Raw genomic sequence first — 6,981 nt, 5'->3', positions numbered from 1 at the left:
GCACCTTTGGGGGGGGGTACTGTCACGTTCTGACCTTTATTTCCTTTGTTTTGTATTTATTTAGTATGGTCAGGGCGTGAGTTGGTTGGGCAGTCTATGTTTGTTTTTCTATGATTTGGGTATTTCTATGTTTCGGCCTAGTATGGTTCTCAATCAGAGGCAGTTAGTGTCATTAGTTGTCTCTGATTGAGAATCATACTTAGGTGGCCTGGGTTTCACTGTGTGTTTGTGGGTGATTGTTCCTGTCTCTGTGTTGGCACCAGATAGGACTTTTCTTGTTTTGTTTAGTCTGTTCATTTATAGTCGTCTTTATTAAAAACATGAATAACCACCACGCTGCATTTTGGTCCGCCTCTCCTTCAGATGAAGAAAACCGTTACATCCTCAGGTTGTTTTTACAATATATAATCAATAATATTTCAACCGGGACTGTGGCTTCTTCAATAGGAGAGAGAGAGAAAATGTCTGCTCCAAGATGTTGCGCATGCAAAACGCTGATGGCACCCAGCCATACAATGATGCGATGTGATCTTTCTCGCTCATTTTTCAAAATAAAAACCTGAAACTATGTCTAAAGACTGTTTACACCATGGGGAAGCCTAAGCCCTTTCCCTTTCCCTTATTTGCGGTCTGTTGTGTCCGTATAGGAAATAGGAAGAACTGCAGGATATCCCAACAAGATTTCCGGGGCAACTTTCCTGTAGGACAATTCCTGCAGGGTCCTGTAGGAAAACAATCCTGCAGGAATCCTGCAGAATTAATGTCCTGCAGGATATTCCATATTCAAGGGCCATTTTCCTGTAGCACAACCTGCTAGATTCCTTCCTCATCCTTCAGAGAATTTCATGTAGAACAATCCACATTCTTTCAAAAATATGGACAGATTGCACAAGATATAAGATTGCATGGAAATGTTGTTATCCAATAAAGCAACGGCTGACATGTTTGATTGCCCATTTCACCAGCACTGCATAAAAGAGGATTCCTAGGAGATAAAAAAATGAAATTGAATAAATATGGTAAAAGCATATTTTGTAACAAGAGTGAGAGTGGTCACATCACATTAACAGCTTATGTGTATTGGTGTGAAGGGAACCGGATGTCTGCAATGGTAAACTTGTAATGACAGACGCTGGGAGACAAGAAGCAATTAAAGGGAGTGAATATTTAAGGAATAAACAGACAAAAAACAAAATACGAACAGCGTCTGGACAAGGGACACATAACGACATTAATGCTGACTCGGGAAAGAAACTGAGGAAGTGACAGCTGTAGGGGAAGTAATTAATAATGTGATGAGTCCAGGTGAGTCCAATGAAGCGCTGATGCGCGTAACGATGGTGACAGGTGTGCGTAATGATAAGCAGCCAGGCGACCTCGAGCGCCAGAGAGGGGGAGCGGGAGCAGACGTGACAAAACTTGGTGATAGTTGGTTTTAATATGGCTGGTACACCAAAAACATATGTTTATGCGTGTGTTGTAGGCTCTGTTTTAAAGGGAGAAATAAGAGGCTGAAACTGTGTGTGGTGTTACCTTCGCCTGAATAGCTGTCCAGTGCTGCCTTCTTTGGTAGTCAGTCTCACTGTTGTTCACAGGCCCTGTCTTAACTGGGGAGGACAGGAGAGAGATGAGAGGGGAAGAGTTCACTGGATATAACAGCAGAAAGTGTTTGTGTGTGTGTGTGTGTGTGTGTGTGTGTGTGTGTGTGTGTGTGTGTGTGTGTGTGTGTGTGTGTGTGTGTGTGTGTGTGTGTGTGTGTGTGTGTGTGTGTGTGCGTGGCTGAGTTTTAACTAGTTAGGAAACGGGAGAAATGAGAGGGACAGAGGTTGCAGTACATACTGTAACAGCTGAAACTCTGTGTTGTGTTACCTTTGCCTGCATGGCTCTCCAGTGCTGCTGCCTGTGTTAGTCAGTCTCACTGTTGTTCTAACTGGGGAGGAGAGAAAATAGATGAGAGGGGCAGAGTTCACAGGATATAACAGCAGAAACTGTGTGTGTGTGTGTGTGTGTGTGTGTGTGTGTGTGTGTGTGTGTGTGTGTGTGTGTGTGTGTGTGTGTGTGTGTGTGTGTGTGTGTGTGTGTGTGTGTGTGTGTGTGTTACTTAACAACTAACAGTTAGGTCGTACTTACCAGAATAGTACTTACTATCATAAATACAACTCAATGGAAGGGGTCGTACTAGGAACAGAAAAATACTTGATTGTTGTTAAACATCATTATTAAGCCCATATTTGCATTATTACTAATAGGCTGTCAACTCAGTCACATGGGTAATGATTTGTCTATGTAATGATATACTATTAAACATGTCAAAAAAAATGTTGAAGGCATAACTTCCCTTTTCCTTTTATTAAATATTGATGTTATTTTCTCTCTATGCTGAAATAAAAATAGTGTATCTCATTGGTCCGAACCATGCAAAAGGGCTCATTGAAGTTAGAACAATAAAAAGCTCAGGTCTTGTGGAGCACCCCACACAAGCCTCTGTTCCAAAAGAAAAAGTTAAAAAGCTGAGGAGGGGAAGCGAAGCAAAGGAGTCTGCAAAATGTCTGCAAAATGACAAAAAATTTAAATAGCATAAGAACACGACATATGCCATGGGAAAATGTGTAGAATTGCAGGAAATTAGTTTTCAAACTGTAGTTTGTCTCTCAGCACCATGATAATATATGTAGAATTGCAGGAAATTGCTTTAAAACAGCTAAATGTTGTCATACCACCAACGCTGAAAAGCACACTGCCACGCTTCACTATGACCGTGAGACATGTCAGCTACTGTAAGCACAACCTCAAGAGAGTCAACTCCCTTGGGGAATTCAGAATCCAATCACAAAGTCATCCATTTACCCCAGTGAGTTAACTGATTGGCATTATGATTAAAATATAGCTTGAGATTGGCATGCGTAACTTGTGCATATCTTGCATTGACATGAATGCATGATATATGTGAAATCAAGTTAACAATAATTATCTCAAATTAGGATTCCTTCTTAAAATGCAGATGAAGTTAAAATAATAATTAGTAACCGTAAAGACCTTTTTAACCTTTCTTGGTCTTTGCTGAGCACCTACATGGTGGATAACGTTCATGCCATTAGCAACGACACCTGACCCACCCGCAAGTTCCACCAGATCAGTGCTTACATCCAGGAACTCTCACAAGCACAAACAAATGACAAGTTGTGTCACCCACAGAATGATATCTGCACGCTCATGTGATAAATCAATTCTAGAACTGCAGGAAACCACAGAGAAAATAGTGCAGTGCTTTTTGTTGTCATGGAGACACTCAGGCGTTCTCTCCGACCATCCCTTCCCCCAGTCAGCCTACCAGCAAGAGCAGAGCTGTTTCCTATCTTACAGTACAATAAAACATCCTGTCTGATCTATGCCCTTAATTGCTGTTAACACTTACATTTTTGGGTCACAAACAATGCATTCAAGATGGTCATATACCCTTCATAGCCATATGATCATTGATTAACAAGAAGGTGGGCTATTGTCGTCAGGCTAATGCTAGTTTTTATCATCATTTTGTACAGTGTGAAATGCATGACGAGATAGGTAAATCAATTCAGGCTGCAATTTCCCTCCATGCACAAACAAAATGATATTGATTAATAAAGATGTATAATTTAAATTGTCCTCTTATCACAAGCTGCCTAATACAGCAGGTCCAATTAATTTATTATATAAAGGAGGGTTCTGAGCTAAGGGATACATAAGAAATCAATATAAACATTAGGTTTATTTTTCTTTTCAAGTGTTCCCTGATCAACATCATTCACCAACCCTTTTGTAATAAAATCTCTCCTTTCTTTTTTCATGTTAGTAGGTTTCATAAGTCACTTCAAAGATTACTTGCCATGTGCTGGAGGTCCTTTGGGGATAACTACGGTTTTAGAAATGTGTTTGAATAGGCTCAACACAGTACTCCAAGCCCAACAGAATCGGTTAAATGGGCAGAATTTTTTTTGTTAATACTAGTAGTTCCATCCTCTCAAACTCCAGGAGGTACACATCTTGTAGTCAGGAAATAACATGCACATAATTGATGTCCATTGTAACTCAGCCACCTATGGATCCCCAACAAGCAGTTTATGTCACACTGTGTTACGCTCAATATGTTGGCTCTCCTTATGATTAACTCCTGAAGTCTATTGACAGGATGTAGCATGCTGTGTGATTCCTTACACATTTGGTTTCCAGGGCAATGCCACTCAATGACCTTCCATCTTAGAAGATTAGTGTTTCTCGTCATTAATTTTGTTTTGCAGGCAGCTCTGCAAAGTAGTCACTAGCTTGCTCAGCCACAAAGTCATAAAATCTGATTTTAAGCCTAACCCTAACCCTAACCTTAACCACACTGCTAACCCTAATGCCTAACCCTAACATTAAATTAAGACCAAAAATATCATTTTGGTGTAAATATAGCCAAATTTAACTTTACAGCTGGCCCACATAGAGGAAATCGCTAAATTCTGCCTTAAGGACAAGACTCATCCCAATAAATGTCAACCTGCTCTTTATTAAGGGAGATTAATAATATTGGTCTTGAAAGGTCATCAGCGATGAACAATTTAATTTCCACCATTGCCTCCTTCCCGTAGGATCGTCTTTCCTGAAGGTACTGTAAAATGAAGAAAATAATAGCCCTGCTCCTGAAGAGTAATATTTATTCACAGTTTGATTGAAAGTAGCTTTGTCAATTAATTCATGACTCACATATGTACAAAGAATTGTAAAGATGTGGGTCCTTATTTGACCTGTTTCTCACAGCAGGGAAATAATCCTGCAGCAACGGAAAATGTAAATTATTGTGTGAATTCTAATTAATGGATAATGGATTGTTATACATTTTTAGTTAGGGTTAATCAAGTCTGACATTTAAAAGTGGAAATTAAAACTTCAGAAACCTTTTTAAACCTTTAATATACTACAAGTATAGGACATTTCCTGCAACAACATGGTGATCGAATTAAGATCCTACACCTGTACTTAGCTTTGTTTGGGGCAAAAGAAATTCAGCTACAGAATAAAACCTTGTTTTTAATCAAACTCATTACTGCTTTCTCATTAACAGTAGCTTTTGTGATGATGATTTTTGTCAGAACATGTCTTTGACAGTTTGACATTTCCAACTGAATAACGTATTGTCCCTTTGACAAAACTCGTCAGTTTTAAAACGCTGGAAAAATAAAGATGTCAGTCTAAATTGCCCACTTTCCATTTTAATATTCTTCAGAAGTTTAAGTTGAGTGGTTAATTGTCTTTAAAAAAATGTATTTAAATGATGCAGAAGTGTATAGATTATGTAATGTATTATAGATGAGACCTGTACCATGTTTTATTGTTTTTAGGGTCTCAAAACCCATTGTGGACCATTCAAATTGAGTTTGATTTTTGTATCTTTATTTTGTATTATTGTATTATTGTGGACTGACTATTAAATACCTCTTTCTAACTCTAACTCTACCAAAGGAACTCAGCACAGTGTTTCCCCTACCATTATACTTTATAGGTATTATGGAAATTGATTTCAATTTAAATCAACTCCATAACACTAGCCCTGCATTGCACTGGCCACATCAACTGGTTGCAACCAGTTGGTGTTGCCAGTGCAATGCAGGGCAAGTGTTATGGGCTTATGGCTGATCATCCAGGTAGAGAGAATAGTTTTATTGGCCCCAGATAACACAGGATGTTGCAGATGTTTGCCAGTCATGTCCAGTTTAGGCTACAACTCTTCTCAGGGTTTTAGAGAGAGGGCCTTTGTGTCCGCTGCCAGTATATGAGGAGCCATTTTCACACATTGCCATGGATATTGTGGGGCCTTTAGTAACAAGCAGCTCAATGAACAAGTACATGCTAGTCATATGTGATTATTTCACACTTTACCTTGAAGCTTTTTCTCTGAGGAACATCAAAGCTAAGCAGGTAGCGAAGGCTCTAGGTCATTTCATCACACGTGTAGGCCTACCTAGAGAAATAATTACATATCAGGGCAGCAATTTTGTGGCTGCTTTGCTGTACAAGGTTTTAGGCATAAAGTCCATACGCAGTACTCCTTATCATCCAGAAACAGATGGGTTAGTGGTACGCTTTAACCAGACCCTCAAGGGGATGCTCCAGAGATTTGTCAATGAGTCTGGGAAGGACTGGGACACGTGGCTCCCCTCCTGCTGTTTGTGTACCACATGCATCCCCAGGATTCTCCACATTTGAACTTTTGTATGACAGAAATGTCTCTGTTTCTCATGTTCTGCAGGTGAGGGACAGGCTCTCCCACAACACTGTGCTGTGGAAAGAGAACATGACTGAGGCTCAGAAGGCTCAAAAGTGCTGGTATGGCCACCACAGCAGAGGGAGTACAGAGGGAGTACATACGTGGCCAGAAGGTGCTACTGCTGCTGCCCTCCTCAGAGCACAAACTGTTGGCCAAATGGCAGGGGCCGGTTGAAGTGGTCCGGAAGACCGGGCCTGTCACATATGAGATAGGCATGACGGAGCAGGGAAGATCTTTCATGTGAACCTTCTAAAGAAGAGGAAGGAGAGGAAGAAGACAATGGCTTTGGTAAGGAAAGTGGAGGACGTGGAGGCTGCTGAAGGGTGTTTTCCTTGTGAGGAACGCCAGGAGACTAAGCCAGACATCAACCATCTGTCAGGGGAGAAGAAGGAGGGGCTCACTGTGAATGGAACCAAGTATGTTGTTACCAGAGAAGATGTCCTGTACTTGGGCTTCCGCATTGGCCAGAGGAAATGTGCCCTCAAGTGGCCAAGTAGCAGCTATGCAAAACAGTTCTACTCCTGGCACACGGGCTGCTGTGAAGTCCTTCCTGGGGCTCATTGGCTAGTACCACCATTTTGTTCCAGACTTCTCAGATGTGACCTACCCCTTGAATGAGCAGGCCAAAACCAAGGAGCAGAAACCATTCCTGCGGACCACAGCCTGTGAAGAGGCGTTTCAGAGACTCAAACGGG

The sequence above is a fragment of the Oncorhynchus mykiss genome, chromosome 20 (assembly GCF_013265735.2).
Source record: "Oncorhynchus mykiss isolate Arlee chromosome 20, USDA_OmykA_1.1, whole genome shotgun sequence".
NCBI classification, from domain to species: Eukaryota; Metazoa; Chordata; class Actinopteri; order Salmoniformes; family Salmonidae; genus Oncorhynchus; species Oncorhynchus mykiss.
Note: the sequence above shows the minus strand (reverse complement) of the source record.